We start from the raw sequence: 12,205 nt of genomic DNA on the forward strand, positions 1-12,205 counted from the left end.
TTCGTGACACAATTCTTAAAATAATAATTTGTTAATGAGTACACTGTAGCCACAGGTACTAGCATTTTTATTTGGAAAATAGCCCATACTATTACGGATATAAGCAGAGGAAAATCCATCAGTCGAATCATATTGTGGTCCAGTGGTTAAAGAAAAGGGCTTGTAACCAGGAGGTCCCCAGTTCAAATCCCACCTCAGCCAGTGACTCATTGTGTTACTCTGAGCAAGTAACTTAACCTCCTTGTGCTCCGTCTTTTGGGTGAGACGTAATTGTAAATGACTCTGCAGCTGATGCATAGTTCACACACCCTAGTCTCTGTAAGTCGCCTTGGATAAAGGTGTCTGCTAAATAATAATAATAATAATAATAATAATAATAATAATAATAATATTGATTAATACTCTGGTCGGGACAGTCCCAATTTCCTAGCAAATGTCCCGGGTCCCAATGTATAGGAAGAAAGTCCCGATATTTATCCTTGGAAATTCTTCACTGTTCTAGGGCTTTTGCTCTCGCATCCATTCTGTTTTTTTTTTTATTTCTGTTTAATGGCTGCTGACCCTCCATGCACTGTGTGGCAGGGATTGTGTTCACATGACGAGATCGCAGTTTATTGACATATGTCATATCCAGTCATATTGGAAAAGCCGATTCTTTGATGCAGTGGCGGCTGGTCATTAAGGGCTGAAAGGGCTAAGCCCCTCCAGGGACATATTACTCCAACGCGTTAACCTACAGTGCTAATATTCATGGTTAGTTTCTCTGATCATCCATTAATTAAATTCAGTCCCCTGTTTAAATTTACAGCGAAGGTGCGCCCTCTTGTATTAGGACGTTGTTGACATTCCTTGTCATCCAGCGTTATCAGACCGGAGAGTGCTAAAGTTCGTTAGCCCTCGGCTTTGTTCGAGTTGCTATGTGTTCATCACTTCATCAGTCGGGGCTCACCTACAGTTCACGCAAAGCACGCCAGAAATAAAATGGGGCTAATCTCCTACAGCCCAGGATTTATCCGAGTATTTACGGAAACTACCGATATAACCCTTCAGCCCACCAGTTTCACAGTTATTCGGTGAGTGACGAGGGTAAACGGCTAGTATACAATGAATTACATCGACAATTTGCTTCAGAAGCCTTTTTTTCTATATCAATAGAAGAAAAGTTGGAGGTTAAAGGCTGGGTGTACACCAGCCTAGTGATATTAAAATTACACAAAATGACAAGAATCAAAACTGAAGCTTTTGTATGTAATGGTTTGACTGGAAGGATTGTCTGACAGGAAGTGAGTGAGTGAAAAGTTGTTTTCTCAACAAGACAATCAGTTAGCTGATCACCTTGCAAATGCAGCTGTGTCTAAAAATACATCGAAGACCATACAGAACGAATTTCTAGATTGTATGCTGGAAGTGTACAAGAAGAAATTTAAAACTGAAGTTTAAAATGCAAGCTTTGTGTCAGTACAAGCCGACGAAATGACAGATGTGTCATGTACGGCTCATCTAGTGATTGTGCTGAGGTATGTCACTGAGGGCTCTGCAGTTGAGAGGTTTCATGGTTTTTTTGGTGCTTTGAGAAAATTCAGAATGAGGACAGTTGGGGTGATGGATCAGTTCAGCAATCTCATGGACTGGCAAAGCTTCTGGGAGATAAAAGTGTTTTCATTCTGCCATGCTTCACGTGGACATTATTTACAATATCTTACAAAAGCGAAATTCGACTGCAGTACAATTAAACACTCTCTGGACAAATTCGCTAAATCTGTCACAGCATTGAAAGAAAACACTTGTCGCAGAAGAAGCCGAAAACCCAAGCGAAACTGAACCACCAAAGAGAAGAATCCGATCAATCAATGTAGTGAAAGAAGCATGTAATTTTAAGATTCTGCAGGAAAAGAACGCTTCGCCAAAGTAAATCACTTGATGTCATTTGATCTTATTGATTCAGAACGCTTCATCAATTTAATGTGGATTTTCCCAATGAACATCTGGACATGGCAATGAAGTGTTATCCAGTGCTATGCAAAGAAAAACTTAAAAGTGAACTAACGGTTTTGTACAGCAGTGGAGTAAAAAATATTAATTTATTCTCCGCAGTAGAGTTAGTGAAAACCACACGTTCGGCTCTTCGTGCGGCTGAAAAAATCTGCTGATCACTAATTTATACAAAGGTAAGAACGCTTCATTATGTCTATTTTTACTATCATGATGATCATGTGGCGTTTAGTTGAGGGGGGTAAGTCTATTACTTAATGAGTGTTTGCGTGTATGTGTATTTTTATGCGTTGAACTTTCTCATAGTTTCTGTCGATACTGTACTGTGTGGGTGTGTATATATATTGTGACACGGCTGGTGGCGCCGTGCACGTTATATTATTATTATTTATTTTATTTTTTTTGTGAGATAATCGAGTGACTGGTAGAACCCTGAGAAAGAGAGGCCGGACAACAGGAAGCAACGGTAGGTTTTATTATTTATTCCTTCCTGTGGGAAAAAGAAGAAGCAAATAAAACTGCTACCAAAAGCTGGGGGTAAATCCCAAAGAAAGTTCAAATAATAAGTGCCAAAAGAATAACAGAAAAAGTTCCTCTTTGAACTGGTGTCCAGAGTGTTCCCCAACTGTCCACTTAAACCTCCTGGCGTGGAACGGTACGGTAGGTATTTGTAATCCTCTGCTTGGAAACAGCAGCTCCTCTCCAGTGCGGCCCCTCCTGGAGTTCAGCGGTAGTGCACTCTCCCTGGCTCTCTACTGTCCCTCCTGGGACTACGTGGAACCAGCAGCTCTGTGCACTTATAGTCCCAACAGTGTATGGATCTGAACAACTCTGGAAGTTAATTAAGTCTTTTGTTAGTTAGTGGTTTCAGTTTCGTTCTTATCTAAAACCACTTGTTTCTCTCTCACAGCTTATACTCCGTTGCTGGAGAAAATGTGTATTAAAACCACAGTGCTTATTCCTCCGTGTTCCCAGGCCGTTTGGAACAGTGTGCCGCTTCTTTGGCAGTGTACTTCTTAGAAAACTATGCTGGTCTTGTAACAGGTTTGCAGCCTGTAACACACACAGTCCCGTTTTCTCTCCACAGTACTGAGAGCATTTAATCAAGATGGTTTTTACACATAACAACAGTCTGTATACTCGTGTCATTTCCTTCTCACAATTCACGGTAGCTTGTTTCACTGCTGCCACGTCGTGGCGGTTCTAGTGTACTCCATACTAATGAACTTGAATAGCACTTTACAGTTGGAATTTCAAGCACGTTGCGTCTTCGCTTGTACATAACCACTTCCCCAGCTAGGTTCATATGCAAGCAAACGTTTTCAATAGCAAATACTGCGCCCTCGTTAACAGCATTTATAATATCAAGCGACTTACTTCGACGTTTAACAATTTGACCAGAACAGTGCTTCGTTGTCCCTTCGGTACTCAAGCGGGTTACAGCGTTCCACTTGCTTACTGTTTTATCCAGGTCTTCAGCGTGACTCAAACTGGCTTTACAGTCAGTGTTTCTTTTAAACTCCTTTCTCTATCCTTTTTTTTTACTTTCCTTCTCTCAGCCGATTTAAATACAGCCCACTACCCACAATGCATCACCTGGTTTCGCTATTAATTCTGGGTCTTGTAGTTACCTTTGCTTAACCTGTGTGCTGCATTAAAACCAAGCTGCCTATTTATTTTACGGCGTACTTTTCGATTGCGTTTGTCTGTACACTACTAATATTTGCACTCTTTTTATCATTGTACTCTCGCTGTACCACCTTTTCTCCACTATATATATATATATATATATATATATATATATATATATATATATATTCTTCAATTAGAAGAAGACCTGATGCTAGGGCTGTTTTTTGCACGTGGATTCGTAAAACACCTTAGCAAAGATTCAGTGAAAGATGTGGGAAGCAAACCAATCTGTCAAACCCTGCTACAGATGGCACACATCTTGCAATTTCTCTAGGGCTCTTTCTACTCACATGTATTTTTTATGGAAATTGCAAGATTTTCATTGCAACCTCAAAAGAAAAAAGGTTATATAGTATTTCAATGCCTCCATTTTTCATTTCAAATAGTAAATGTAGCTATAGTGATTGTTAAGTGCTACAATGCTGAGTGTGATCATGTAGAGTGTGACAATAACTCAATATTCAACGGCATTGCAATGAGTAGTAAAACCTCTTCACAGAAAGGGACAACATTATTACCCACCGCAGTCATGAAATGGTCGTCACAATTTAGATTTTTCCATATACTGTATCTGGAAAACCATTATCCACATATGATGAAACTTGGTGCAAACATTATTTAGTTATTGAGAGCATTACAATATTGGGACATACAGTATGGGGGTGTCTGTCTGTCACATTTTTGCATATATCTGGGTTTGTGATGTATCACATTGTGGGGATATCTCTGTACATCTGTCTGTAAACAAAAACAGGATTTGAAGGATGGCTATTGTTTGTCCATGCTGCACTGTGCTGTTATCTCGAAGGTGAGCACTTACTCTATATGATGCTAGTAATGATGGTAACTTGTCACCCCTTATTTCAGGCTTCTAGTTTCAGTAATCTTCTGTGAACTTTGTTCTTTGAAAAAGTGACTATTTTATCGTACATGGATTCCACTAAGCATATATTTATGGCAAGCCAAATTATAATTTATAGATCTTAAATTGCAATTTAAGATATCTTAAAATATGTAAATTATTAGCAAAACACTGTGAGATATATGAAATTAAATTACAAATATCTTTCAAACATTCTGAGATATCTCCATTGTGCAGTTTATAAGATATCTAAAATTAATTTTAAGATATCTGTTAATCAATTAGACAGATCTAAAAATAAAGATATCTCAAATTGATTCACAGATATCTTTAAATACTATGTAGATATCTGTCTTTACAGACATTAAATGAATAGGAAGTCATGAATTAGATATATCTTGTGTGTCCATCTATTTTAAGATATCTGGAAAACCTTTCAAGATATCTCAATATCTAGCTTTGATATCCTAAATGATTTAGAGATATCTTTAAACATTTAGAGATATCTATAAATTAATTTGAGCTATCTCTAAATGGTAATTTGGCTTGCCATACATATTAAACATACATGTTGTGTATAAGTCAACAATGTTTTATTCAACATAACGAAAGTCTGCAATCTGTAAGTCACACTTTACATTTTTTGCAGGTAGCAGTAACTTTATGTTACTGTACAGGAGTGTATAGATACAACAGAGCACGTATAAAACATAGGCCTATATGTTGTGCACAAGAAGTCAACCATGTTTTATTTAGTATAGCCCAAGTCTGCAATGGTGTACAGTCATGTTGTATGTGTTGATTTATCTGCTGTCAGCAGTTTATTAGCTCATGTACATTAGCCTGGGTGTTTAGTGTAAGGGTAGGACCCCTGACAACAAAAGGCTTCCCAGTGAGAGCCCAGGCAGGATTAGGGCCTCTTTCTTTATCTCGGCAGGTCATTACTAACAATTGCAGCCACCGATCCCCGCTGCTGACTCCTAAAAACTGCATCACAGCTCTTGCACAGGAGGCACTAATGTCTTTCCGTTTTGTATTCAGGAACAATGGATTACTCTTAGACAGGGTCATTAAAATAGCTCCTAAGGTAAAAACACATGGCATCGACATTAATCTGAAAAGCACGCTTAATTTGGCTGCAAGCCTCTGCTACATTTGTTTTTTAAAAGATCATTAACAACAGTCTCTGCAGCGTTCCAGGGACCGTGAAGCACAGAAGAAACACTCACAGGGAAATACTGAGGAACTTCCTGCGCTGCTCCAATTGAGAGCACTGCCTGGTGCCAGGGGCTGTGCGACTTGCTGAAAAGAATGTGCCCATTCTTAAAGTCATTTCTACTAATTGAAAATCATTATTTGTTCTTAATGTAATGAAATAACTTACTTCTAGAAAGCAATTTAGGATATTTAAGTAATGTGTAGTTTTTAGTAATTCTTATCCATACTTAGGTGATGACATACTTTAACATTAAATTAAATACCTTTTTTTTAATACTTTCCTGAGTTTCCCAAAATGTAGTTTTAATCAGTTATGATGAAAGCTGTGATTTCACCAGATGTATGTTAATCATTTTGTTATGGCATTCATTTCAATAGATATTCATTTTACCAGCACTCTGCAATTCTATTTGTTGACTTTAATTTTGAGGTTTCTAATTTTCTAATATGAATAGATTTGAGAATTGCATCATCACTCACTTTGAATGTAATCTTTTTTAATAAAGGATTTTCATCATGATTAAGGCTCTTCTGCATTTGACTGTTGCAAATGTACTGCCATGCACATTAGACATAGCAAGTTAGCCTGGAGGGACTGCTATTGGGAGCACAGCTGATAAGGAAGGGGGTGTACAAACAACTGAATATATTCCAACTTAAGGATTGGACTCTATAAGGACTACCTAACAGATGGAATTCTGAAAGTATATGAATAGCCTACGTGTCTGTATGAATAATAAACAAGATTGTGGACCTGTATGGGAACAGATCTGTGGTATTTGTCTTCAGCTACCTGTGATTTTTAGATGTATGCTGTGTTCAGACAAGCAGCTTCTTTCTTGGGCTCTTCAGCTCACAATGCTAACCAGTCATAAAAGTCCAACCTCTGTCACACTTGAAGGGTGTTGACCTCCTATACTTCTTCTGGGTGATGTCCAGCAGACCCAAGGTCCCCTTGGACTGAAGCAAAACAGGCAGCTGCTTAGCCTCCCTCGGGTATTGCACTGGCAGTAGCAGCTGATGAGCCTCCCCAAGTATTGCACTGGCAGTAGCAGCCGATGAGAGGTGACAGTGGTTTGAGTTATATCATACCATAGATCATACGCCTGGACACAGTTGTGTGATAGTAATGGATTTGTGCTTGCAGGAGGCCTTGTTGTTTGTGAAGAAAAACTTTTGCATGACTTTCACGAATCAAACATCTTCACCTCTATACAAAATAGCTGGGCTCGTCTGCATTCATGGTTATAGCGCTTTAAACCACATTTTATCGATATAAAAAAAAAAACTATTACAGTATAAGCCAAATGGCAAGTAGCATTCTGCAAAATAAATTGTATTATAATGCTGCTTCTGATATACTTGCTTTACATATCATTTGCATGAAGTGAAGTATTTCAGTCTGGTGATGAGATTAAAAGAATGAGTAACAGATAGTCTCCCCTAGCACCCTGCTTCTGTTGTACTGTTGAAACAGCTTTGTCTCCCCAGTTTTCCATCAGGTCCCCAGGGAACACCTTGCTACGTGATCTAAAATCTTGGTGTTGGCTGGCCCATATGTTCCCAGGCTCTGACAGCCAAACCTCCACTGTGTTATCTAATTGACTTTGCTATAGCATGGATACCTGTGTTATTACATTGTAATAACTGTAATAACATTACTTACCAATGATTAATTAATTACATTAATTACCAATGATTCCTGCTCTTACTTGGTAACTGCTGTGTGATTATATGAAAATGATTGTCATTACATGGTAACACAGTTGTACAGATAATTTCCATGTAATTAAACACTTGTTATTACATGGTTATGTATACTCTGTAGTCTACAGTTTTTCTATCTTTTCCGTGTCCTTTTTCCCCCATCCATTGTGATTCATGCTACAATTTCTTCTTAATCAGCTTTTGGTATTCAATCCCAGGTCTCCCAAGATACATCTTGGAATGAGGCTGGAGAATTTACCTGCTAGATCCTGTGATCTCTACGGTACCTAGATTTACCTAAAAGATTGTTTGAAATATTTATTATCAGGTGGTCTCTTACAAAACTGAGAGGTAAGGGAATAACAGAAGGTATGACAGTAGACATCAGTGTTAATTTCCATAGCGCGAGTACAAGTCCATTATATCCCATTCACATCTGCCGGCATTACTGGAATTAAAATGAATCGCATTATCTGTTTTGTGCAACTAATGCTTTTTGCCATCAGGCAGATGAGCAAACAGTCTTAGCATGCTTTTGAGGACATTGAATTCAAGAAATGAAAATGGGCCAGTCTCCCAACAGAAGCCTTGCACTCTCCATTAAGTGTGATTACTATATGGATGTGTCAAAATATTGACAAATCATCAATCCCCATTGTTCTCATAAACTGTTCTCAATCTGCATGACTGGAATCAGCCATCAGTAGTGTGCAAAACAGGAACACGTCATTGCAATTCGCTCTACTGCGGCCTAATTACACCTTCTGTGCGAACCGTTTCAACAGAAGGCAGACATTGTTGGCTTGCCAGTTTGCCTACATTTAGGTCATTTAAGCAACAGGTATGCAAGCTTCCTCCCTCCTTGAAGCTCCAGACCACCCTGTCACTCTGTAATCTAAACAGGCATCATCTTCCTCCTACTCACACTTCTACTCCTACTACTGCCTGCAGCAGCAAAGGTTTGGCTCTGGGAAGCAAGACAAAAATGAACACAACTGAAAAGACGAGATGTTCTTTTTTCTGTTGTTTACCTGTTTGATGCATTTGTATACTCATGACCTTTCATAAGAAACACCCACGATGCTAATAATGTACAGTATGGGCTTGTGGGGTAACAGCCCTGTATGTGATAAGCAGCTACGTCTGTGGTGTGTCAAATCCAATAGCTGGTAGCTGGTAGTGTTGAGGTCTGCTAAGGAGTGCACTGGTATTTAGTGTATGTGTGTGTGCATGTATCATGGGCCTACTCACACAGGCCTGGCTGACCCCTGTCAGAATTTAAACTTGGCTGACAGCGGCCCCCGCTGAACCAGACAGAGTTCCTGGGCCTCATTGTTTGTTAATAAAATCAGTCATCTGTACCAGCTGTTGCCTTGATTCTTTCATTCTAAATTAAGCTTTTAATATTTTTAAAATTAGCACTGTTGAGTGTTTAATAGTTATGCATGATCATTTTGGAGCTGTCTAGTGTCTCTGCTGTAGCTATAGACATACTTTATTTTCCATATATTGGGCCTCATTTACGAAAGGGCATTAAATGTAGCTGTAATGTGCACATTAACTAGTGAGCCTAACGTGCACCATAAATCTAAATTTGCTGTCCCATTTACCAACAGAGAACGCATTAATTTACATGCACACTATTTGGCTAATTTACATACCATACCATAGTGTGCACACTACATGTATTGTGAGTGTTTTAATGTGCCCAATAATGTCCAAGACTTACCTGTGACCACAGTGATATAAAGTTTGATTATATCAGTCTGCATTCCTGAAGTGAGCCTCTGATAGCTCATCAATCAACCTTGACAGCTCACAGCTCCAGGCTGTCTGCCTGCACTGGTTACTATAAGTCACATGTTTTTCTAAGAAATTCATTGTTACCCCAATACACATTGCAAATGGATCACTGAAGAAGCAGGACAGAAAAGAGCGTTTTTTCCAAACAAGATTCTAATGCAGCAAAGACGGACAATGTAAGTGCATTGCATATTTTGAAAAGCGCAGTATCTGTGTGATTTGTGCCAGCACTTAGACTTTGTATGTCATTGTATGTTATGTATGTCATTTTAATTATAGTATGTCTGTGTGACGGTGCCGCGTCCATCCCATGTGAACTGTGTATGGAATGATATCGGGATGCTGAAATACTTATTTACAGCTCGATTGAACTTGGATTATTTGTTGTAACCCGGCAACGATGAAAGAAATAAATACCGTTGTTGAGACGGGGACAGCATGGTTTCATTTTGTACTAATGTATTGTATTGTGTGGTTAAAAAAAATAAAAAAAATTAAAAAAAACACTTACCTTTGTATGGTGAAGGGCCGTGATACACGGGGTAATGATGGTGGTGATGGAGGGGAAAAGAAAACAGGCCAGAACAGAAAGGTTAAGTTAAAAACATAAATAAATAAATTAATGCGTGCTGAATGCAGTTTAATCTCCCAGCAAACGGGAAAAGGTGCATATTTTTCTGCTTGCTGTGCGATCAGCATTAGCACGCGCAAAGCTTAAATAAATGTACGGTATATTTGCACATATTTTCTTGCTGTTAGTTGCACGGAGGATTGTTGTGGTGTTTTAAAATTAACTATTTTAAATAAAGACTAATTTTAAGAAAAAAAAAAGAAGATTAGAAATACTTACCATTCAGCAGGAGGGTGGAGATAGAAGGCGCCATTTTGTGGGCGGAGACTAATATAACTTCGGGTTACCAAAAGTGATGTAATGCGGGCACTTTGAGTTTTATTTACCGTATTGCTGTTAATAGCTGGACCTTTGGATGCACCCAGTAGTAGCAGGGGGGAGTAGTTATTATGTAAACTAAGCCACATGCTATTTAGTTATGGGTTTGGGCAATAATTTCTGCAAGATTTGAATTTTAATGTTTATACTAGTTATTGATATTTAATGGTAAAGTATATTTGTATGGTAACTTATGAATGGGGTTTTAGTAATCTTGGTTGAGTCCCAGGGGAGGAGTTACAGATGGGTGGCTCTATAAAGGGATTCAGTTGGAGAGAGGAGGGGGGATATAGCTGGTATCAGGTACAGCGTATAATGCTGGAGGTAATAGTTTTAGCCTACTAAAAGAAGTTTGGTTTGTTTAACTATTTTCTTTTTTTTTGTATGTTAAAGAAAACAAAATAAGTTAGTTATTTTTGGTGGAGTTTGTTTGTTGCACTGGGCCACTTTATTCCAAATAAAGTTTGGACAAATTCTCTATCGACTCAACTTGTCTGTCTACCTTTTTCTGCCGTTCTGCACTACACCATAAGATCACTCGACCAACCCTACAGTCTGTATATAAAAGCATATCTTCGGTCGTGCTTTGTTATGTAGGCAATATAAACCGATTTATTTTAAAAAAATATATACACTCATTTACATTGTTTCAGTTGTACAGTTTTGTATGTATATGATATACCTGTATATACAAACATTTATTTTCAAATATTTGTTTATTTCATTTTTTACTGTTTTTTGAGGCTGAGCTTTATGTAATATGTCTGGATATAAACACATTTCTGTTCAAATGTCTGTTTATTTACATTGTTTCGGTTGTGTAGATGCTTTACATGACGTTCCTGAATAAAACTATGACTTATATTCAATTGTTTGGCCTTTTATTAGAATATTTCTGTTGTTTTTAATACGCTCACATATCCGACCCTATAAAAGTGACGGTTAAACACGTGTGATGCATATATCTGATTATTTCCAACCCTTGTCCATTTTTCAGGGAACACAAAAAAACTTATACAAATACATAGCTGAAAGGTCTGTTTTAAAAGAAGTAGGCTTCCATTTAGATGTACTGTATTGGCTTTGTTGGTACAGTACTATATTTCAACAGAATAAGTATTTTAATTCAGAACGATATGATTCTGAAAATATCCTTTGACAAAACTAAACACTGCAATACAGTACATACTTTGAAATCCGGTACATATTGTATCAGTATGTAAACTTTCCCATTAACGACCTAACAGCAAGATGAAATCTAAATGTTATCCTTGCACAGAACTGTGTAAAACATAAATGGCAATGAAATTTAGCAAAACCAAAAGATTAAAAAAAAAAAAAAACAACAACACAGTTTCTAGAATCAAAACAGTATCCAAAGTCAGTATTCAAAATTGCAGAATATAGAGCTTGACACAGCCCTAATGTCACAGTTCACTTGCAAATGAAGATACACAAAAACAACTGAAGATCACAGATATAGAACTGTTTAATGATTAACTGTTACATTACCCTTGCTTGTCCCGTTCGCTTTGTTTTAGCTGCATTTTCTTCAGGTGAAACTGAAGGAAGCTCTATGTAACTGCACAATATAAGACAGACTGATTTGGCATTAGAGAGATTTTTTTTTAAACACGGGCTGTGATGGATATTCAGATAAATTGTAACATTGAGATGGGCTTTGTATCAGAAAACTGATGATGGAGTCGGAAATCGTGTGTGACAGGTAAGTGCACTAATTTGTTACATATCTATAATGGGGATTGATTATGTTCTTAATACAAGGGCGGTAAAATGCAACTGACATGTATCTGGTTAACGGATATCCGAGTGCTGACTATATTATTTAGTTGTTTGGTTTTAGTTTCGTAAAAAAAAGAAATAACAGGTATTTTACCTCTTTCAAAAAATAGGAGTTAATCTGGATTAAGCACGCATGGCCCCAGGTGGTTTACACTATGCCACTGTCCCAATGCCTTTTT

The sequence above is a fragment of the Acipenser ruthenus genome, chromosome 27 (genome assembly GCF_902713425.1).
Source record: "Acipenser ruthenus chromosome 27, fAciRut3.2 maternal haplotype, whole genome shotgun sequence".
In the NCBI taxonomy this organism is placed as follows: domain Eukaryota; kingdom Metazoa; phylum Chordata; class Actinopteri; order Acipenseriformes; family Acipenseridae; genus Acipenser; species Acipenser ruthenus.